The sequence below is a fragment of the Prenolepis imparis genome, unplaced genomic scaffold (genome assembly GCF_030444845.1).
Source record: "Prenolepis imparis isolate NDT839.2.m4 unplaced genomic scaffold, iyPreImpa1.0 SCAF_8, whole genome shotgun sequence".
NCBI lineage: Eukaryota > Metazoa > Arthropoda > Insecta > Hymenoptera > Formicidae > Prenolepis > Prenolepis imparis.
In genome coordinates this window covers 1,645,831-1,671,164 of record NW_028141166.1, presented here as the reverse complement: position 1 = coordinate 1,671,164, position 25,334 = coordinate 1,645,831, and the positions used below count along the sequence as shown (strand labels likewise).

General features: G+C 33.5%; 2 pseudogenes; both read right to left on the bottom strand.

Moving 5' to 3' along the window:
- Positions 1-9,988: 9,988 nt before the first annotated feature.
- Positions 9,989-18,004, bottom strand: LOC145939250 (uncharacterized; annotated as a pseudogene).
- A 1,572-nt stretch (positions 18,005-19,576) lies between these two features.
- LOC145939249 (uncharacterized) lies at positions 19,577-24,808 on the bottom strand (annotated as a pseudogene).
- Positions 24,809-25,334: the final 526 nt, after the last annotated feature.

Below are 25,334 nucleotides of genomic sequence, written 5' to 3'. Positions count from 1 at the left end.
AAGATTGCACTTGTTGACGTTGACCGTAAGATCGAGGATTCGTGACAATGCCCATCCGCTATCACGTTTCTGAAACTCTTCGAGAGACGTCAATGTGGTTTCGATGACGTGCCGCTCATACCACTCGCGTAAATCGGACATGCTAAAGAGTTCATAATTTCTTGTGTTAATACTTTTGTTGGCGCGCTTATCATCTGTCACAAACTCACCGTTGAACACAGTATTTACTTTTACACAGTTGTGTATTTTTATAACGTCTTGCACTTGCTCGAGTACTACACTACTAGCATCTTCCAAAAATTGTCGCGGTTCGATATAGTCTGCGTTAATCACCGCACCGGTCAGTATACGATTTTCAAACGCGGTATCGATCTCTCGCCAAACGAGTCTTCCCGCGTTATTGTCGCCACTGTAATTACCACCACTGGATATAAACTGTCTCTGCAATCGAGTTTTTGCACCCTCGAGTCGCGCGATTCTAGCAACCAAAGATTGTCTATATCCAATCGAGAGTCGCGGACGCTTGACACGGCTGTTTTCTTCGAGCAGTTTGATAAATTCCTCGCAGCGCAGCGCCCATTCAAAATACTCGCCCAAGGTGGCGATTTGATGGGACCGCTCCAACAGGTCGCGTTCAGTCTGCTCGATGTTTTCCATTTTTCCACACTTTTTAAAATCACGTTCTATAGAGCACTTGCACCCGCTATACTTTTTTCGACCGATGTATCTGTGCGCTTGCAAATTACGTACTATGGTTTGAAATGGCAGCAGTCCTTATTATATTTCGTCTAATCATTTCTTCCCCTCTTCATGATTAACGGATTCTTTAATTACATATCGGAAAGGTGATCTCCCTTCATCACGTTATCGCTTTTGACACAGAGCGGCCGGACATCGGCGCTCATTTTTGTTTATAAAAATTCAAGCGGCCGGACATCGGCGCTCCCTAAACAATGAGAAAGAATCCCGCTTAGGGGGAAGGGAAAGGTACCGCAAAGGCTGCTGAATATCGGCGCGTAATGCAACACGGTCTTTTACCGCGAAAAAAAAACACGTGTCCCGACGTGTTCATTGCGATAAGCGCGACCTCCCAAGATCCCCTCAGGTGGAGGAGGGGAGGGGGAGGTACCGCGAAGGCGGCCGAATGTCGGCAAAATTATCGCAAAAGAATTCTTCCTAAACAATGAGGAAGAAACGTCACATATGGGCTGGGGAGGGGGAGGTCGGAAGTACCGCCAAAGCGCGTCATCTTATGGGGGGGGAGGGGAAGTACCGCGAGGGCGGCCGAATATCGGCGCTCACTTTGCGGTGTTTTGTTTATAATAAAACATGTTAGATAATTCAAAGTAATACAATACGCTGTTTTGTTTATGAAAAACAATACACGATAAGCGTCTCCCACACAGCGATAAGCGCCCCCGCCCCGCGTGACGTCATCCCCCTCGCCAACAAGATCCCCCCCGCCCCGCGCCCCCCTCGGACGACCTGGGTTAGAATTGGCATAGTATCCCTACTATAAAGTTTTAATAAAATATAACGTTTATAAAATTGTCATAAATAAATTATATGTGAAGTCTATACCTCATATTTATTCTTTACATAAACTTCAAATCGGTGAGAATCGGTTTCATATCTATCATGTAGAAAGTTGCCTTGCTTGCCTTGTTTTCTGGAATTTGATTACCTATTTTATATATTTATATATTAGAAAATATTATATTAATTATGAGAGAGAGAGAGAGAGGGGGGGAAAAAATCAATATGTAATACGTATGTACATATATACGTGTATATACAAGGTGGTTAACGTAACGGTCGCCAGAATTTTTTGGACATTTCCGCCAGTTAAAAAAAAGTCGGAAATGTGTGTGTATTATATCGTACAAGGTGTCCCAAAAGTCTGGAAACGGTTGAATATTTCCTATACAATGCATATTAGAAAAAAATGTTTCAAATAAAAGTTGTTTGACTCAAAAGAGGACATAAGATGGTGCCATTGATTTGACCTTGAAATGTCATTTGAAGGTCACGTGAAGGTGAACTTCAATTTCTTAAATGGAACCACCTATTTTTCATTGCATATTCTTGTAGCTTATCTCGAGAGCTTTCCAAAACACTATAAGAAAGTATTTTTTGAGTTATAAGGCTTGAAGTTATTAATTTTTTGACATAACATGTAAAATATCATGTAAAATATTCATTTTTCGATACTTTTTTCCTAATACTTTTATGCACGGAATAATGAAACCAATCAGTTGGTGCAAAGAAAACACATAGTTGCTTTAAAAAAAAAATACGCAGCTGCATGTTGCAAATTACATATTTTTTTAAAAGCAGCTATATGTTTTTTTGCACCAACTGATTGGTTTCATTATTCCGTGCATAAAAGTATTAGGGAAAGAGTATCGAAAAATAAATATTTTACATGATATTTTACATGTTATGTCAAAAAATTGATAACTTCAAGCCTTATAACTCAAAAAATACTTAAGGAAAAAATACTTTCTTATAGTGTTTGGGAAAGCTCTCGAGATAAGCTACAAGAATATGCAATGAAAAATAGGTGGTTCCATTTAAGAAATTGAAGTTGATCTTCACGTGACTTTCAAATGACATTTCAAGGTCAAATCAATGGCACCATCTTATGTCCCCTTTTGAGTCAAACAACTTTTATTTGAAACATTTTTTTCTAATATGCATTGTATAGGAAATATTCAACCGTTTCCAGACTTTTGGGACACCCTGTATATATAAACATATTTAAGTTATAATATATTTTAAAAAACATATACATAATTACAAAAAAATAACATTGTTAAACTATTAGGTCTGTGCACAAATTCGTGAGATTAAATTTAAACGGCATCGAAATATAAATGCGTAATTTTTTAATTAATTATTTTCTCATGTTAATATTGTTAATTAATTTACATTCGATTCTACAGATGATAAATCGGATATGTTAACTTAAACATATTTTTAATTTAATTGGAAATGGAAATTAAAAATGAGTATATTTTATTTAATTGGAAATGGAAATTAAACATGTGTATATTTAACACTGCATATTACAACAATTTTATCGCGGATAAAGTGTGTCGCTGAAACAAATAAAATTATTTGTAAGATGTAGTAATAAACATACTCTGTAGCACATGCTAATCTTGTTGTTAGTTCCAAAGCTTTCAAACTGGAAATTCCAATATTAATAATAAACAAATACATTTGATAAAATCATAGATGCATGTTTTATTATGAGTTATTCAAACTGAACGAAATAATTTATTACAGAGTGTAGTCAATTTTATATTATTTATAAGCGGCGTGAACTTAAAAAGGAATTTGAAAACTTATTTTAATCGTATTAATCTTTGTTTTATCTTTGTTAATTATTTTTGTTTCGCAGCTAAAACATCTTACTGAAGCTTAATATTGGAAATTTTATCATACCCGGTATATAATCCTGATTTTGCACTTTTTGATTTTCACCTATTGATTAATGCAGAACTATCTTTCTGCTGATTTAGAAATAAAATCACATTGAAAGATTTGTTTTTCTCTTCTATTTCTTTAATCGAAAAATCTATTTGTTGCTTGAAATATGATCCAATGTTATAGTAAGAGAAAATAATTTGATTAATATAATATATATTTTTTTTAAAAATATATATAAATAAAATTTCTCAAGAAACTCTAGGAACTTATGCACAAACCTAATAATAATATAATACATATACAATTATAATTCGTATATGAAAATTTTCAAATAAAATATATATTTTTTGTTATGTTTTAGCTAATATATTTTTCTACACATATACACAGGCGAATAGAGAGAGGCACGAAGAAGAGAGAGTGTGGTGTAAATCGGGGCAGCTGTTATACAGAGTCAGGCTGGATAGAGAGGAATCGGAAGATGGAGTTGATAAAAGAGGGAGTAAGAGAGATAAAGGAGATAAGGTTGTTAATGGAGAAGATGCTGAAGGTGATGGAGAGGAAGACGGAAAGAGAGAATGAGGAAGAGGAAAGGAGAAGAAGAGTGGAGAAAAGGTTAGAGAGAATGGAGACGTTGGAGAGGCTATGGAGGAAGAACATGGAAGGAGAGGAGAGAATGGAAGAGGAAAGGAAAAAAGAGAGAAAGGAGGGTAAAAAGAAGGAACTGGAGAGCGGAGTAGACAGGAGGTCGGAAGAGTGTGGAGCGAAGTGGTAAAAGGAGAGCGGACAGAAGAGGAGAAAGGTGAGGAAAGGATGGAAGGAAGAAGGGGAAGAGAGGAAAAGGACGGAGGAAGAGTTGGTGAAGAGCGGACGGAAGAGGGTAGAGAGGAAGCAGTGCAGCGGAGAGTGCAAAGACAGAGTGGAAGAGAAGTGACAGAGAAAGGGGAGAGCGGAGGAAGAGAGAAGAAAGGAGACGCAGGCGAGAAGAAGAGAGAAAGGAGGAGAGAAGAGTACGAGAGGGAAGGAGGAGAGAGGACAGCGAGCGGAAAGGAGAGATGGGAGGAGAGAGGGAGGAAAGAGAGATGGGAAGGGAAAATAGAGAGAGGGAGAAAGGGGGGGTTGATAGGAGTGTGACAGAAGGGGTAAGTAGGGAGGAGGAAAGAGTCAGGGGAGGGAAGGGGAGAGAAATAAGTGTAGAAAGAGGGGCGAAGAGAAAGGCGGAGGGTAGTAAGAGGGAATGGTGGTGGAAGTTGATGGAGGAGGAGGAGGCTGGGGGGAGGATAAGGGGGGAAAGAGGTAAAGGGGGAGGATAGAGGGAAAAAGGAAGGAAAGGGGGGGTTTGAAGAGGGTGAAAAGGAGGAATGGAATAGGGGGGAAGTGGGAAGGGAGAGAGTCAGAAGGAAAGAGGAGGTTAGAAGGGAGGGGAAGGGAAAGGGGGGAGAGAGAGAAGAGAGAGGAGAAGAGTAAGGAGAAAGAATATAGTTTGGAGAGGGATAGAGGGGGAGGATGAGGAGGAAAGAAGAACGACGATGGAATGGCTGATGAAATAGGCAATAGGGAAGGAGGTGAAGGTGAGGGGGGTTAGAGAAAGGACGGGGGAAGGGGGGAAGAAAGTGTTGATAGCGGAACTGGAGAGGAGGAGGATAGGGAGAAGTTGTTAGAAAGAAAGTGGGATTTTAGGAGAATGTGGAGAGTAGGCATAGATGAGGATCTGACGATGGAAGAGAGGAGGATAAGGTGGAAAATGTTAGAATGGGCGAGAGAGGAGGAAAGGAAAGGGAAGGAGGTAAGGGTATGGAATAGGAAGATAGAAATAGACGGAGAGGAGTGGGGGTGGAATAGCGAGGGAGAAGAATGGGTCAAAAGATAATGGTAAGGAGCTGGTAGGGGGAGAGGCAGAGGAGGATGCAGGGGTAGACCTAGGCAGAAGGGGGTAGTGAGGATAAAGAGGAAGTGGACCAGATGAGGAAGGGAGATGGGGAAAGGGCGAGAGAGATTAGGTTAGATTATTGTGAGGTCTCCAAATGGCCAGGTTAGAGGGGTGAAATTTGTGTAAAAGGGTGAGGGAGAGAAGAAAGGAGGGAGGGAATAGGGAAAGGCTGGAAGAAAGAAAGGGGGATTATAGGAGAATGAGGAGAGTAGACATAGATGAGGATATGCCGGTGGAGGGGAGAATAGGATGGAAAAGGTTAGAAAGAGCGAGAGAGGAGGAAAGGAAAGGGTAGGCAGTAAGGGTAGGGAATAGGGAGATAGAAATAGACGGGGAGGGATGGGTAGGGGATAGCGAGGGAGAAGAGTGGGTCAAAAGATAAAGGTAGGGAGCTAGTAGAAGGAGAGGCAGAGGAGGATGGAGGAGTAGATATAGTTAGGAGGGGGGTGTGAAAATAAAGAGGAAGGGGACCAGAGGTGGAAGAGAGATGGGGAAAGGGTGAGGGAGGTTAGGTTAGATTTTTGTGAGGTCTCCAAATGGCCAGGTTAGAGGGAAGAGAAAATTGTGTAAAAGGGTGAGGGAGAGAAGAAAGGAGGACGGGAGAAGGAAGAGGAAGCAGAGGGCGGGGAGACAGGAAGGAAGGAAGGAAGGATGACACGAAAGGAGAAGAGAGAAAAAGTAGAAGAGCTGACGTATATGTATTGTATGTATGAAAGGTTGTAAATAGAGGACGAAGATAGATGTCTGGCTGTGAGGGGTTTGGCGGTCCCCTGAAAACGCCCCGCAATCCCTTAGGGGCAGCGGAATAAATATCAATCAATCACATATACACACGCATGCATACACAACATATACATATACATAACCTCATATACAAACATACTGAAATTATTTTTGATAATTTATATATATATTATATTTAAAAAAATACACTACAATAGAATAGGAAAAAATAAAAAAAAATTAAGAAGAAGAAAATTATTATACGTACTGTATTAAAATCTTGATAACTCGTAGCGTCTTTGAAGATTCAGGCACAATTAGACACATTTGTTTTCTAGGTTGCCTAGGTTGCATAACACATATTCTCGTTTCGTAACAAAAACAATCATTTTGAAGTTGTAATCGAGTGCATTAAAATTGATTTGTAAATATATAATAAAATAATATTTTCAAATATTATTTATTTATAAATATATATAATAGAATATTAATTATACATACATAAATTATTTATCAAGAAGTTTAAATCATATATAATTTTGTAATTAATAAATTTTTATAAAAAAAACATACATATTTTGTTTTTAAAAGATAAGATATACAATGCTAATACCTTCGTTATCTAGGATAATTTCCATAAATTAGCGTGATTTCATTCGAAATTCTTCACATACTACCTATAATTAAATATTCAGCGCACGATATTATCATTATCCATATATATCAATAACAGTTGTTGCAATACAACAAAAAATTAATAATATAATTATTTTTTCTCATTTTTATATTTTAGTCATTATTCAATTTTAAATTTAATATGTACGATTATCCTCATCTCTAACATACTGTAATTAAAAGTTTACAAATTATTAATGTTTCATTTAAAGTTAAAAGAAGACGCAAATTATATTGTTAATTATATTAATAATTATATTTTTAATATAATAGATAGAAAAGAATAGAAAGACAAAGAGAAAGAGAAAAAGAAAGTAGAAATAAAAAAAAGAGAAAAAAGAGAGCAGAATAAAAGAGAAAAAAGTTTTATTTCAGATTAAAGAAGAGGAATAAAATAAGCAAAAGAGAGGGATAAAAAAGACAATATATAGACAACATATAGAAAATATAGAGAATATATACACAATATTTAAATATATTTTCAGAATTTAAATTTCATTCAATAAAATAAAAACATGAACATTTAAATTTCAACACTTTCTTATTAATCCTTTTATAATCCTTCTTATGTAATCTTCTTTATATATAAAATAAATGTAATTAATTTGAATTTCTCTTGCTTCGATTCTACAAAAAATAACAAATTTATTATATACATGTGTGTGTGTTGTATGCACGTGTACAAGTTAATTCGAAACTAACCGACACGTTTGATAAAGATTGGTAAAGTAAACATTTTAACAATGATATAAAGTTAATTATACTATAGAATTCTTTGAAATGAAAATTTCTAGATAACCTCTAGGCAATAATATAGGCTTATTGATATATTTTTATTGCTTTTATACAATGTTTTAATCTTCTTGAGATATAAAAAATAAAAAAAACAAACTAAATTCTATTTTTCAAGGTAAACTTTGTTTTTAAAGCGTATAAAAAAAATAATCAATAATTTATTGTAGGATTCAAACAGCGTCCGATATCCGATGTATGATATCCGATATCCAATAAGAAAATTTGATTTCTAGAGTTTTGTCATAGTCTCTAAAAATCAAATCAAATTTTCTTATTGGATATAGGATATTGGACGCAGTGTAAATCCTGCATAAAGTTGATAAATTTGATAAATTTAATAATAAACTTTATAAATTAAAAATATAAATATAGTTCTTTAATATTTGCACAATAATGGTACCTGTGTGTGATTAGAGGCATCTTCTTCTATTTTTCTCTTTAGTGTACATGTACCGTTGAGAAGTTCCAATATTTGTGTCCAGCAATTTTTTTTATATCTTTTAAGTTGTTTACTATTAAATACGGCGGCATAGCTAAAAATTTATAAAAATATTAATTTTTATTAATTAATATTAACAAATTGTACATGTGGAAAATATTGTTTTATTTGTAAAAAGGCGTTATGTATAAAATCATTAATAACGTACTGTTACGTCCTGGCCTGCACGAAGGAAGGCCGCTCGAAGGTCGTAACAGCGTTTTCCCGAAATCGGAGTGATTTCGGGTCGAACGGATTGTCTGGCCCTTTTGCAGGTCAACGACTGGATAGTCGCTTTTACCTGGCTTATCTCAGGGGTCCGTTCGTCGGTCCTTTTCGGTAAGGGAATTAAATCCCTTTTACGCGGGATAGGATCTTGTGCGATCTCGGGGGATATATGAAGGAACACAGGGGTTTAAATAAGACTTTAAATTCGCGTAATGTAAATAATTATCATTTATTCAAAAAATAAAATCTTAATAATATTCGGAGAATTAGACATTTGAATTTGTGGACATGTATAAACAATTATATATGAGTGTGTGTAACGTTGATATGAAATTCGACTCGTCAGTGAGGTCGATGACCTCGGGACGGAAAGGAGAAGAAGGAGGAGCGGTTTCGTTTAGGACCTGACGATAGAAAGCGCTCTCGGAACTGCTGCGAATCGTGCAGGTCGTAGTGATGTGCTATGAGGCGGTTGAGGATTCGCGTTGGCTTTTGATCGTCCCGTTTCAATCGGAGAGCGTGTTTCAATGCTCGACGGGCAGCGATTTCCACTACTTATTAGGTTTAGTCGCGATTCCGGGGATTTATTCACTTCCGTGATCGTAGAAGAATGAAAGTACTCACTGTTGGCTGTATATTATTTGGTGAGCAGGTTGGCAGCTATAGGTTGATCCTCAGAATCGATGGTTCCTTCGAGTGGTGTGGGCGAAGGTGTAGGTTGACTAGTAGCTGGTTGTTGAGCCCCGATGATCACAATATATGCTTAATGCGAGGATCCAGTATGAAGAGCGTAACTGCCACGACGTAGGCGGAATTAATGAGAGCGTTCTTGGAAGATTCGCTGCTTTTATACTATTTGTCTGCCCTTCTTATAGGGCAAAGGGCGTCTTCTTTTCTTGTGACTCATAGTCATACGTTCGGTGTTTAATCCCTTTTGCGCAACGTATTGCTCTCTTGTATGAAGGGTTCTTTCCTAATTCTGATCTTTGGTCCGCTGATAGTGTGTGTCGATCGTGATATTTCAACATTACGTGATATTTCAACATTACCTATGACTTATTAATCAAAGTGTAGGTTTCGTAATCTCACCGGTCGAGTTGTTTCACAATCACTGTCTTTCTCCGTTTAATTCTTATAACTAATTTCGGTCTTATAATTAATATGTTCGCGGAACGCGAATCTGCGTAAATCGGGGAGGAGAAAAGAATCGTGCAGTCCACAGGACGTAACAATACATATTATATAGATAAAAATATAGCATATATAAATACAAAAATAAAATTAATCTTGAAATTACACCTCTGCTTATAAAAGAAATTAATCATATTGCATAACGTTTCCTCTACAAATAAAACAACTTTTATAAAAACAATTATTTTCATCTTTAATTGCTTATAGTCCTATATAGCTTATAAAGATACAGCATTATAGAGTATTTTTATAGAATAGACCCATTAAACGTCCATTTAATAGTAATCTATAATTGGCCAGTTTTAAACCTTTTTACTTCAAAAACTATTATTTGGAATCAAAAATTTTTTTAATTTTTAAAAAACCTTTTTGCTATGGTATTTTCATTCGCGAATTTTGGGACAACCTCTGTATATGTATACAACAGTATAAAATTAAAAAATCTATGCTGAATGTATAATCCAGAAACAAAATTAATACTTCTATTATTAGTTTCATGATTTTAAAAAATTACTATATACTATATACATGTATTACAAACTTTTATTACCTGTACTTTGCATTATACCAATAATTTCTATATGATCGCCTTTCTGAATATCCAGTGTACAATAATCTTCGTCCGTAAAATTCAATATACTTCGAGTTTATATGTCCCACCTGTGATAGACCCACAGCATTAATTTATTTAATTTATTATTGTGCGTGGTTAAAAAATTTGTCTTCACGTATCCTTTTAAGACTGTAAAATAAACATTTAATAAAAAAAAGTAAAATAAAATTATATTTTATTATTAATAAAATTATAATTCAAAAATAGTTTTATATGTGTATAAGCTAATATATACAATAATCTATTAATGTTGGCATTTGATGATTTAATTTTTTAAATATATTCTTTATTCATATTAATATATTACTATTTTGCATAATATAGTATTTAAAATATAATAATTACAATTGCAAAATATAATAATATAATTATTATTGAGGATTTATTATTTATAAAAAAATATTTGTTATAAAAAAATATATTCGAAAGTATTTTACAATGTTTGAATGTATTAATAAAACTTACTATTGTAATAAATAGATATTAATTATATGTTTATAAATGTTTATAAATATGTTAATAATATAGAATTTATATAGGGAAGGAAGATGGCCGTTGTAACAGTGACAGGTGTAAGGTAGCACTCCGTGTCGGAGCGAGGAAAAGGAGGTGAGGAGAACGAGATGGAGGAAGAGGAGTGGAGTTTTGGATAAAAGAGCGAAAGTGGAGCTGGGAGAAATGGAGGAGTATACAGGAAGGAAAAGATAAGGCTATAACGAAAGGATAGAAATTAGGGAGCAGCATGTGGAAAGGAAAAGGAGACGTGGCATAGAGAAGGAGTGAGAGAAGAGGGCGCTGAATCAAGTGGAGAACGAGGAGATAGAGGAAAGGTAGATCGAGGGAGAGGGCGCCGCAGAGGTACGAGGTAGTGAGAGGTAGGAAAGAGTGGCGAGAGGGCGCCGCGAACGGCGGAAAGAAGATCGATAAGATAAATCGATACAGCTGACGGATAAGAGGTTAAGGAGACGGTGGCACTGGTACACGTGAGATACGGGAGAAAGAGTGTGCGGAGTGTATTATTAATAAGTAAAGGAGACAGGAAGGAAAAAGAGGATGGAGTCGAAAGAAGGAATAAAGGAGCTAAGGGAGATAAAGGTGTTATTGATAAAAATGATGGAGATGATGGGAGAGAGATGGAACGTACGGGGAGAGAGTCAAGGAACTAAAGAGATAAAGAAGGAGTGGAGAAGAGAGGAAGCGGCAGCGGAAGGAGGGGAAAGAGAGGAGAGAGTGGTGAAAACGCGGGACAGAGCGGCTAGAAGTAAAGAAGAAGGAAGGAAAGAAGACGGACGGAGATCAGAAGAGGAGAAGAAGCTAATAAGGAGAGGAATGACAGTAGTAAGTAGTAAGGAAGAGAGGTGCATGGAAGAGAAGAAAGGGGATAAGCAGGAGAGAAGAAGCAGGGGGGCTAACGAGAAGGAAGAAGAGGAAGAGGGAGTGAGGTATACAAGGCAGAGGGCTGGTGAGAGGAGAAGAGAAGGAGGAGAGTCATGGGAGAAGGCGGCGGTTGAAGAGAGTAAGAAGGAGGATGCGGGAGAGGAGGAGAAGTTGGAAGAAGGAAGGTACAAAGTTGGTGAAACAGAGGAGGAGGGAATAAAGGATGGAGGAGAGAAATTGAAGAAGAAAGGAGAGGATAGGAGAGAAGGAGAGAAGAAAGAGAGAGAGGAAAGAGAAGAAGATGTGGAAGCATGGGGATTCGATGAGGGGGAGTTGGAGAGTAAGGGGGAAAGCGAGGAAAGAGAAGAGGATCAGGAGGAAGGCAGAGCGGAATAGTGGAAGATGGTAAAGGAAGAAGAGAACCGTAGCGCAAGGGAGAAAATAAGACGGAACGAGAGGGGGAAGGAGAGAGAGAGAGGAAAGTAGAGCAAATAGAAGAAGAGAAGTGCAGAGGGGACAGAGGAAAGGAGGAGATAAATAGTAAAGAAAGGGACCACAAAGGAGTGGAGGTGTGGAAGAAAATAGAAGAGAGAGAAGTGAAGTGGAGAAGAGAGAGGGAAAGGAGAGAGAATATTAGAAAGGAGAGAGACAGAGGAGAGAGGAACAGGAGAGAAGAAGGAAGAGAAGAAGGAACCTGATTTGGAAAGGAGTGGATGGAGAGGACCAGGATGAAAGGAGAATTTTTGTGGAGAAAATCATAGAGAGAGCAATAGGGAAGGAAGCAAAAGTAGGAATGATAACGGAGAGGATAGGAGAAACGGGAGTCTGGGTACTAATTGTGGAGATGAAGGAGGAAAAGGATAAGAAGGAGATGTTGGGAAGATGCGAGGAGATTCATGAGAGATGGGGAGTGTGGATCGACGAGGATTTGACGATGGAGGAGAGAAGTGCAAAGTGGAAGATAATGAAGAAGGCGAGGTTGGAGAGAAAAAGAGGGAGAACGGTGGAGATGACGAACAGGAGATTATGGATTGACAGCAAAGAATGGTTATGGGACACGGAAGGAGGGAGATGGTAGAGGAAAAATGAGAAGGGCGAAAGAAAGAGAAGGGTGAGAAGCCGGATGAAGGGAGGAAGAAAGAAGAGAGAAAGCGGAGGGTCCACTGAAGGAAGTGGGGGACAGAGAAAGAACAAGAAGAGAGAGAAGAAGAAAGAAGGATGATCATAGAAGAGCTGAAAGAGGAAAGAAGAAGAGGATAAAGAGATGGAGAGAAAGGAGGCAGCAAGAGAGACAGGATGACGAGGACAGGAGAAGGATAGAGGACAGAGAGGGGGAGAGGAGATGGTGCAGAGGGAGAGGAGAATAGAGGGAGAATTGTTTATGGTTATGTTTGTTTATGTTGTTTTTTTATTTATATGTGAAGGTAAAAGAAAGGGGACTCGGAGAGGAAGGAGCACACGTTGAGGGAGACGAATAAGACAGGAGACGAATAAGACAGGAGAAAAGAGAGAAGGAAGGATGAGTCTGGACGACAACAGATATTTTTAAATGTAGATAGACACAGATAACCTTAGCCCTATTTATGATAATGTTATTAATATCGTTTAAAAATATCTGTTGTCGTCCTCTCAACAGTAATTGACAGAATGTCATAATGACATGTATTGTACTCGTTCTCTTAATTTCTATTCGATTTATATTAACAAGTATGTATCTTACATTTTTATTTTTTATTCTTGTGAAGTCATTATTGCGATGTTAATCAATGATGGTTGTATTATTATTTATAGCACTTGAAAAGGACTAAAATTTATAGTCGAAACGTAGTGTTTTAATTTAATTAATAAAGATACTGATGCCAGTTTTTTGGTCGAAATAATTGTCTACCTGTTATTTTCTTAAATTCTCACTGGCGAATAACATTTACTTAGAAGTTATTTAATTTGCACCGGACCTAATTATGGTGCTCTCTCAACGTGAGGGATTTTTTCAACACATCACAATTGATTATGGAAAGAGTAATACGGAGGCGTTAAAGGCTTGGATTAACACCAACAAGAAAATATGCACAGCGAAACAGCAACTGACCTTTCTTATTCGTTGCAGAAGACATGACATATTACCATCACATATTAAAAATATTAATCTTCACATTTATTTTCATAGTAAGTCAGTTAACCAAACTTTTGCGAAACTTAGTACGCGTTTACATCATAAAATCCTTAAGTTAGAAATTAAAGATTTAAATTTTAAGCTAAAGCGATTACATAACGATGTCAAATTAATCGAGAATAAATTGAAGAATAACTTACCACGCGACTTATTAAACGATTTTTTTGAAATGAACTCAAATAATGCAATAACTTTCATGAACAAGAAAAGAAATTCAGAAATTAATAAATTCAATCTTTTGGTTAAAAAAAAGAATATCAGTTTCGATCCGTTTAAAGATATAGACAACTCAAAATGGATAATTAATATTAGTGACGCGATCATTCCAAAGAATGTAATTGATTTTCTTAGCTTGGGCGATAAATTTGCTCCCCCCATAAACTAGTGCGAAAAAAGTGATCGTTGTCAAGTAGTTATTGAAACAATCAAAAACATCGAAACATGTAATAGAAAAATACCGAGAGAGTCGATAGATTCAATGAGGAGCTTGACATTTAATCATTTAAAAGGTTTTTTAAGTAAACAAAAACATCTTGGTGCTAGCGATAGATATATGCTGAAGAGCTTGTCTGTTTGCAAAAGGTTTTTACATAATAACCAAAATATATTAGTGACTAAAGCGGACAAAGGTCAAGCTACGGTGATAATGAATAAAAATGATTATATCTTAAAAATGAACGCACTATTGGAAGATAGAACCACTTATAAAAAGTTAGATAAAGATCCTATTAAAAAAATAACTAATAAAATCAATGCTTTAGTTAAGAGTTGGCGTGATAATAAGCTCATAGATGACGCAACATATAGAATGTTAAATAACACCAACGGAAATCTCCCACATTGTTACGGGCTGCCGAAGATACATAAAACTGACATTCCTCTCCGCATTATTGTATCGGCACTGGGCAGTCCTGTATACAATATAGCACAATATTTATATAAGATCTTACATAAATCAATAGAAAAACCTAAATCACATATAAAGGATGGCTGGTCATTTGCACGGAAAATAAAAAACATACGCATCAATGACAATGATGTTTTAATCTCTCTTGATGTAACTTCATTATATACTAACATTCCTAAAGAATTAGTGATCGAGGCCTTGAAAAAAAGATGGAACACAATTTCCTCGAATACTAATCTTAATCTGGCTCAGCTTACATACGCAATAGAAACTATTTTAGATTCTACGACTTTCAAATTTAATGACCGGTTTTATGAACAAGTCTTCGGCAGCCCGATGGGTTCTCCTTTGTCACCTGTTTTGGCAGACATTGTCATGGATGATTTAGAAACGTTCTGCTTGAATTCTGTTAAATTCGATGTTCCTTTATACTTTAGATACGTTGATGACATCTTTACCATAGTACCAAGATCAAAAATTAATGAGATGCTATCAGTTTTCAATACTTATCACCACCGGTTAAAATTCACCTATGAAATTGAAAAAGACAATTGCATTAACTTCCTAGACACAACTGTTATAAGATTAAAAAATGGGAAATTAACTACGAATTGGTTTAGAAAACCTACGTTTTCGGGAAGATACATTAATTTTTTATCTGCACATCCACATAAATACAAAATTAACTGCATTAATAACTTAGTTGACAGAGCCATTTTATTGTCAGATAATAGATTTCATAAGGATAACATTAAAATTATCAAAGACATTTTATCCAACAATTGTTTTCCATCACTTGTTATCAATAAGTATATTAAAAAAAGATTACGGATTCTAAAGAATAAAGAAAAAAAGGATGCAATTAATAGTTCCGACTCGAAAAACAATGGTGATAAGGGAAAAAGATTTGACATATAATTTTACTTTATGTTAAGAATCTAACAGATAACATATCTAGAACACTTAATAAAAAAGGATTAAAAGTAATATATAAAATTCCTAAAAAATTAAACACGCTTATTAAACGTGGTAAAGATGTATTACCAATTATGAACAAAACAAATATAGTGTATGAATTAGACTGCAAAGATTGCAATGCTTCTTATATAGGCCAAACAAAAAGACATCTTAGCACTAGGATAAATGAACATCGGAATAATGTAAAAAAACATGAGTCATCCCATTCGGTGGTCAGCAAACATAGAACTGAATGCAACCACGACTTCCGGTGGTCGGATCTATGTATCCTGCATGGTGAGAAAAATAAAAGAAAAAGAGAAATCGCCGAAATGTTTTTCATAAAAAAACATAAAAATAAAATTAACCTACAAATAGACACAGATAACCTTAGCCCTATTTATGATAATGTTATTAATATCGTTTAAAAATATCTGTTGTCGTCGTCCTCTCAACAGTAATTGACAGAATGTCATAATGACATGTATTGTACTCGTTCTCTTGATTTCTATTCGATTTATATTAACAAGTATGTATCTTACATTTTTATTTTTTATTCTTGTGAAGTCATTATTGCGATGTTAATCAATATGGTTGTATTATTATTTATAGCACTTGAAAAGGACTAAAATTTATAGTCGAAACGTAGTGTTTTAATTTAATTAATAAAGATACTAATGCCAGTTTTTTGGTCGAAATAATTGTCTACCTGTTATTTATTTATTTTGAACGATTATAAAAATATAATTCGAATGAATAATAAATTGAAAACGAAAAAATTAAAAGGTATAGGTATATAAAAGATATAAGAAAAAATATTCACTAATTCGATTTGTGGTATTGAGAACTTGACAAAGTTCAACCGGTTCAGGTTCTGAGTCCACTAATGTTATCGGATCAAATATTCCCAAATTGGAAACAATAGTGTTTGATTTAATTAGTAATTCGTATGACATATTGCCGTTATTAAATTGGGCCATTTTTGGTGGGCGTGCTTGAACACCATCCAAATGAATGATCTATATATAAAGAAAGGTATATATTATTTTTAAAAAGTGTCACAATATCTGTCCAAAACATATGACGTACATTATACATACATGTAATCTTATATTTCTTGAGTCATTAAATATGACTGATAATTTTATTTGCTTAATATTGTGGAGAAAGGATCAACATTTGTTTGAAAAACAAATAAAAAACAAGATAGTCGTTAATCATATTACTGTTAAAAGATTTATTTCTTCTAAGACAAATTTTGACTATCTTTTTACGACTTTAGGCAAATAAAATTATTACTATCGTATTCAGCAATTTAAAAAGCATAATATAAAATTTAATATAATTTAATATAATATAAATATAAATATAAATATATATATATATATATACAGAATGTTTGGCAACAGCCTGGGACAAAATGTAAGAGAAGATTCTATATAATAAAATAAAACGAAAATAAAGAGTAAAAAATTTCAATAAATTTTTCCTTTTTTAGTTTTATAAATGTTTAAAAATTTGTATAAAAGGCACCTGAATTACGGAAATCTGCCAATCTCGGACGTGCGTAAACTACGTTGGTATAATCGTTATCAAAATACACAATGACAGATAAATACAGAACCTTACTTCGTAGCAGCTGACGTAAAATCTGTGATATTCGGCGTAGCAATATTTTTCTCCTTACATTCAAATATTGCCGCGCCGAATATCGCAGATTTCACGTCAGTTGCTACAAGGTAAGCTTCTGTACTTATGTGTAATGATGTATTTTGACAACATACTGACGTGTAGTCTACGCATGCCCAAGATTGGCAGATTTCCATACTCTTCAGGCATCTTTTATACAAATTTTCAAACATTCATAACTGAAACAGAAGGCTATCGAAAATGTTTTACTTTTCATTCATTTTCGTCTTATTTTATCATATAGAATCACCTCTTATATTTTGTCTTGGTTGTTGCCGAACACCCTGTATATACAATATATGTGTGTGTTATAATATAACATATATATATTTATATTATATCGAAGGCAAGAAAATTATGAAAAAATATTGCATGAAAGAATTAACAAATAAGAAATAATGAATAAAGTACTTACATGATTTATCATTATATGGTGCTGTATGTAATCGACGTCATCATTCCATGCAACAATTTGAATTCGTTCCCCCTTTCCATTGTTCATATAAAATTAAAAAAATTTATATTGCTGTTTAGTGCCAACATATCTTGGAGACTCAATGCCATCCACATAGCCAATAATTTCGCTATTAAAAAATTTAATTATAGTAAATAGTAATATAATTGTATTATACACATATCTCTTTTATATTTTTATTATCATACTAAATAGATATCTTTAATCTATCAATATCTTTAATCTATTTTGCACATTCATATTTGAAAACTTTTGATGTAATATCTTAATTTATAAAAACCTACCTTTAAAAAAAGGTAAAAAAATGGCGTTAAGTATGGGCACGCCGGTAACAAAAAAATACCCATTGCAAACCCATGTCGAATCCTATGATAAATTATTTATTGCAAACCCACGTAAAATGTTTTCTTTATCATATACAAAAATGAATGATATCCCTATAAAAACCTACCTTTGAAAAAAGGTAAAAAATGGCGTTAAGTATGGGCACGCCAGTAACAAAAAATTACCCATTGCAAACCCATATAGAATCCTATAAAAAATTACCCATTGCAAACCCATGTAGAATCCTATAAAAAATTACTTACTGCAAACCCATGTAGAATCGCACTAAAAAAAATAATGATATCAAAAAAATTGCGTTATATTAAGATAGAAACTTATACCATTAAAAAAAAATTAAAGTTGCAAACTCATATAGTAATTACCCTTCCCGTTGAAAGTTGCAAACCCATATAGAATCGTATATATATAATTATTTACGTTGAAAGTTGCAAACCCATATAGAATCGTATACAATTATAAACATCCCTTCACGCTAGAAGTTGCAAACCCATGTAAAATCATAATATATATTACTAAAAATACAAAAAAGAATAAAATTAAAAAATTAATAAAAAAAATTAAAAACAATAAAGTAATAAAAAAATTAAAAGTTAATACAAAAAAAATTAAAAAATTTTAATTAAAAACTTAACGCTGCTAAATTTTACAATATGCTAAAGTTAATTTTTAAATTAAACAATGCTAGTTCATTGTAATTGTAAAATTTAGCAGCGTTAAGTTTTTAATTAAAATTTTTTAATTTTTTTTGTATTAACTTTTAATTTTTTTATTACTTTATTGTTTTTAATTTTTTTTATTAATTTTTTAATTTTATTCTTTTTTGTATTTTTAGTAATATATATTATGATTTTACATGGGTTTGCAACTTCTAGCGTGAAGGGATGTTTATAATTGTATACGATTCTATATGGGTTTGCAACTTCCAACGTGAAGAGAGGTCTATAATTATACGATTCTACATGGGTTTGCAACTTCCAGCGTAAATAATTATATATATACGATTCTATATGGGTTTGCAACTTTCAACGTGAAGGGTAATTACTACATGAGTTTGCAACTTTAATTTTTTTTTCAATGGTATAAGTTTCTATCTTAACATAACGCAATTTTTTTGATATCATTATTTTTTCTAGTACGATTCTACATGGGTTTGCAGTAAGTAATTTTTTATAGGATTCTACATGGGTTTGCAATGGGTAATTTTTTGTTACCGGCGTGCCCATACTTAACGCCATTTTTTACCTTTTTTTAAAGGTAGGTTTTTATAAAAATTATATCATTTATTTTTGTTTATGATAAACATCTTTAAATAAATAAGCAAAGAACCCACCACCACCCCCGTCATATTTCAAAATACGACGGTCCTCTTTGCTTATTAAATTATTGACGATGTGAGAAATATTTTTTCGCTTTTCACGAATAATGCAGGATATGAAGCATTGTTCATAAAATTGCTAATACATATAACAATACATTCTTTTATATAAGACTGGTCGAAATATAATATTAAATGATTATTATAAAATATTAATCATAAATTTGATATAAAAATTTAATTAGTCAAGAATTTTTCAACTGCTTTATTTTATAATATCGAATTTGTATTATTTATTTTAGTTATCTGTTGTAAAAATATTATATAAACATTTTTAGCACCTCTAGGCCACTGCCTTTTTTTAACTTGCGCATCATCAATCTCGATCCAAGTATTAGATAGTCCTTCTCTACATATACTTATATAATGACCTTCATCGATACACAAACCATCATAAAGTATAGCATTCATCGTCTTGTACAATTGTCCCGCTATTAGTACTTTAGTTGTTGGAACAGCACATAAATTAAATTGGTGTTCTGCTTTTATTAATTTATCTTGTGATAAAAATAGTATTAAACGAATAACAACAATTTCTTTTGTTAATGTAATTTGTTTTTTAAATATTATATCATTTCCAGTACAATATTCACATGATTCGTTGTGTGACTGATACCAATGTGAAAACGTAGCATTTAATAAATCATTAAGATTATAACTTTTTTTCTAAAAATTATCAAGAGAAATCGAAATAGCAATATTATTATCAACAATGGTTTTTGTATTACCACATGTTTTGCATCGCTTGGTAGAAGTTACCTGATGTTGTATCAAATTTCTTATGCAATCATATTTTTCGCAAAGTGCCGTAAGAAAATCATACGCATTTCGTTTTACGTTGCTCAAAAAATGTTCTCCTAAACATTGTCGTATTGCATATGTATTTAGATTACGCATTCCGTTTTCATATCGATGCATTAATATACGTAAAACATCTGTTCTGTCGCAATTAATCAACTGTTGCCTAATGACATTTAAATGTAATAAACATTGCACTACTGTATTTGCATAACATGAAACTTTATCTGTATTCTGAAAACCACGTATGACCCAAACAGTACGTTGAACTTTTTTATCTGAACTTGATTTTTGAACAGAAGCAACTACTTTTGGTAACGCCCATGGAACATCTTTCACTTTATGACAGCATTCTTCTGATGCAACAATCATTTCTGCTTTTGGATTGTGTATCCGTTTTAGACGATTATATTCAATAATAGCTTTATCGTTAGCTATTACTCTTGAAGGATCGAAGTTAATTAAATGTACTCCTTCTAGAGATGTTACTCGCGACAAGGCAACATAAATTTGACCACAACTAAATATAGAGTTGCCAATGTCTATAATAGCATTTTGTAAACTTAATCCTTGGCTTTTATGAATAGTGATGCCATAACTTAAAGATAATGGAAATTATTTTCGAATAACATACGCTCTATCCAACACCTGAAATTTAACCCTTACTCTTTCAATTTCATATTCTAAACTTGATGGTAAAAAAAGTTTTATCTTTTCTACGTCATCAGTAGACGTTTCTCGTACAATTGAAATCACTTTAGCAATTGTATCGTTTACAAGACCCAAACTAGCATCAATATTACGCCGAATCATAACTTTTGCTCCAATTTTAATTGTAATTTGTTTTGAAAGTCCAGCTGTTCGTGAACTATCATCATCGTTATTTGACAATACTTTTAATACTTTCTTTTTTACATATGGAATACAGTCAATCGTATCTTCAGCAATTAATAATATTTCTTTGGTAACAATGACTTAACTTTGCATCATTAAGGACATTACACATATTACAAGTAGGCAATAAACAAACAGTGTCCGATGGTAAACTGTCAATAAAATCACATAATTCATTTAATCTAGATTCGAAATAATCAGCTTTGAAAGATATTTTTCTACTTTTTAGAATTTTACAATCAGATTTTGTCGCTAAACCAATACGAATTCGAGACAATAATTCACGGTAAGAATTATCTCCTTGCTGACGCATATTGATTGTCAATTCATCGTAGTCAAATAATGTAGTCCATAAATTAATAGCATTTAAGGAACCAAGATGTTTAGCAATTTTTTGATCTGATAAATGCATAAAGATAAGATCTTCGTGTACAGGAGGTAATTGAAGCAAGTCTCCGAATAAAAGAATATGCTTTCGACCAAACCAACCATCAACGCAATCATTAGTGTCAAATATCTCAGACAATCGAAGATGTATATACATTAAAGTCAAATTAGATATCATTGACACTTCATCAATGACAAAAAGAATAACATCTTTAAGATCTGCTCGTAAAACTTTCAATACATGATCAGATAGTTGTTTATACTTAGGAGTATGACCATGTTCAACGGGTAATTGAAGCAATCTATGAACTGTCAAACCATCTATATTAAATGCTGCTATACCAGTAGGTGCTGCTACAGCAGTATCTTTGTTGAGATTTTGTTTTATCCAGCATTTAATAGTCTTGATTAAGAAACTTTTTCCAGTACCACCTTCTCCGCTAACATATAATCGTAATACTGATCTATCGGACTCTACAGCATTAATAACTTTATCAAATACTCGTTTTTGATCCGTACTTAATTTTACTATCATTTTAGATCAATTTCTCGAATTATTCTATCACCAAGATCTTTAAAATCTTGCATTGCTTCACCAGCCTCTATATTCTGAATACCTATCGCATTTTCAGGATCATCCTGAGATTGCTCTTTTTGTAAATCGTCATTTAAGCATTGCTGAACTAACTGTTTTGCAGTTTCAAATGCTTTTTGCAATTCTTCTAATCTTTCATGATATTGCAACGCTTCTACAAGATGCAGTTTTATTTTATGAAACGATTCGGCATAGGTATCGCATTCATTTTTAAGATCCTCTAATTTTCGCCATGGTTTAAACATAAGCAATAATGCAAAGAAATAGTTTTCCGGCTGTGTATTAACATCATATCTATAATGATTAATAAGATATCCACGCTTTCGTCGTTTAAGATAACAACCATTACCTATTTTATAATATTCTGTATTTTTATTTTTCGGTTTGATCTTCGAAATATCATACCATTGTGCAAATTCATAAAGAGATGTATTTTCCAATTCATTTGGTCTATATGGATAACGATCATCTATCAAAGATGGATAAAATATATCTGTAGATTCAGCATCAAGAGTTTCAATTTCTCTGCGATTTTTTAATTTTCTATATCGTATTTGATTAACATCTAACCATTTGATGGTTGTATTTCGATCAGTTCCATACAAAGAAATACTTAACAATGTATCAGCAGCTTCGAGAGCTCCACATTCTCTATTATTCGTAAATCGCAGAGCAATATTCCAAAGATAACTCTCTAATGATTTGCTTTTATTATCCTTACTATTAAGAATAGTCTCAGATAATTCACTTTTTCCCGCTTTATTCATATATTTAGTAACATACCAGGTAAGCAGCGACGATTTTTCACCAATAAATTGTATATCCATATTACCTTCCCATGCAGTAAGAAGAACAGGATTATAATCATTTATATTTACTTCATTATCCGTTCGAGGAAGATCATAAAGTCTACTTTTATGTTTCAATTGTTTTCTACCGGCTATCGAAGTTGCCACATCTCTCATATTTAAAGTTTCAGTAACGGGACGAGGAAATCCAAAACGACATCGACGAATAACTTTACGTCCTACTTTTTTAGATCGAAGACAATAATCGTTATGTATGTGTCGCTGATGCGTATCAACACGCCTGTATAATAATGGCGAAATATTTTTATTCGGCATTTTGCAGCTTATATGTTGTAAAATAAATTTGGAGACCTCTTCCACAGTAGATTCACCGAAAATCGGTGCATTTTTAATCCAAATTAATAAGTGAAAATGTTGTATACCTCTACCTTGATATTCTCGTCGCCAAAAATAGTGCGTTACTTCTCTAATTGGATGATCTTTGGACTTGATAAAGTCAAGCATTGCCCGAAACTTATTATCGAGAAACCTGGATGTTGATATTGGATCTCTAGCAATGAGTACACTAACGCATAAGGAAGTGTCATGCCATCCATTTACTTCACGAATATATTCACCTAAATCTTCCCATAACCACTCACTTGGACTTAGTGTTAAAAACCATGTCGCAGGTCCATAATGCTGCGTCATACAATTTAAATCGTTTCTCGGTTTACACCAATACTGCTCGGTATTTCGAAGTGTGGCAAATATTGTACTCAAATTAGATTCTAACAATTCTTTCGACATTGCGTCTAAATATTCTGCAGCTGTATAACGAACTCGTGGATTAGTTACATTCATTTTATGATAAATTCCACGACTTAATTGACGCATATTTGCATCGTTTAATAAATAAAATAAGTATTGTTGATTTAATCTATACTATGGATGTTTAGATGTCAAACGACATTTAATAAATTCATGATTATGAAGTTTGACTTGTCTAGTCTCACGTTGTCCATTAATACCAAAAGAATATAAATCTGGAAAACACAGTAAATCTAAATAGTACTCACGATTATTCAAAGGCAAATCCTGAATTTTTAACATTTGATATAAGGCTGTCGCAGATTTATTTGCTTTCTTTTCATACAAGGGATGGATAGTATATTGTTCGTAATAGCCATCATTTTCATCATTAATAACTTGAGTTAACATTGCTTTCTGTTGGCCTTCTAATATATCATTTTTGATCTCTTCTATTGGATCATCATTTAATAATTTAGTTTCATCAGCCAATGTCACTTCTGTATCATTTTCTATCTCTTCCATTTGGAATTCAGAATTTTGTAATTTTGGTAAACGTAAATCATTGTGATTATTAGGTAATGTAATTTCAGAGTATAAAGCATTGTTATGCTTTAACCATGTTAAAGCGCCAAATACTTTTTTAACATCAACTATCTCTTCCCAAATAATCTTAGATTTTGTCGGGATTCCTCTAACTAAAATATATAATTCGTGATTATCATTTATTGGATCAATAGTAGAACATACTTTAATTAATGTCTCTTGTAACGGAAGTGGTAAATGAAATGTTCTACCTTTAACTTTTGGTATCATTTGTCTTTGAGGCAACTTTTTATTCAAAACAGTTCCCATTTTGACGACAGTTTGAAACGCTTTAGCTCTCTGTATAAGAATTTTTTCGAATGTATTAAGAGATGAAATTACTTCGGGCACCTTATTTGTAAAGAGATTATTTAAGACGCAGTATGCAGGCATTAAGCCCTTACGAAATTTGCTTACACAATAATTACATATATATTCCGCATTAATTTTTTGTTGTTGAACATACGTCATTAAATCTCTCCAAATTTGAATACGTATTTGTGCCTGAAAACTATTGACGTTAGAAACATCTTTTTTATAACACAATCTCTCGCATGATACGCAAACATGTCGTGGTGTATCCATTGAACGTTTAGTTAAGACTTTAAATGCTTTACGATATTTAGAAATAATATCATCATCGCTCAGAATTGTATCAGTCTGTTGATGTTTGTACGTATCTGCTTTTTCTTGTGCAGAAGTCACAATTTCATTCAATGCGTTCAAATCAGTGTCAGCTAATGCTTTATCCAGATTTTCCATCTTTCGATAAAAAACTGTCAGTTGATAAATTAACCGCCTAATATATCTTACTTTTGGAAAATGAGGCGATAATAATATAACTGGAAGAAACATTCCTTTACAAAGTGTTAAATCAATATGACAACTACGCGTATGACCCAATTTCTCATTTGAGGTTTTCATAGTACATTCATGAATGTTTTGTATCAATTTTGGTACATTCTTTAAAGTACATCTATCCATAGTTTGCAGGAACTTTTGATAACAATCAATTAAAGACGGATCAATTTTACATGAACTATTGCATGACCACGATTTTTTTTTCGTGATTCTTCTATTAATGGTAATATATTCACAATTTGTCCTTTCG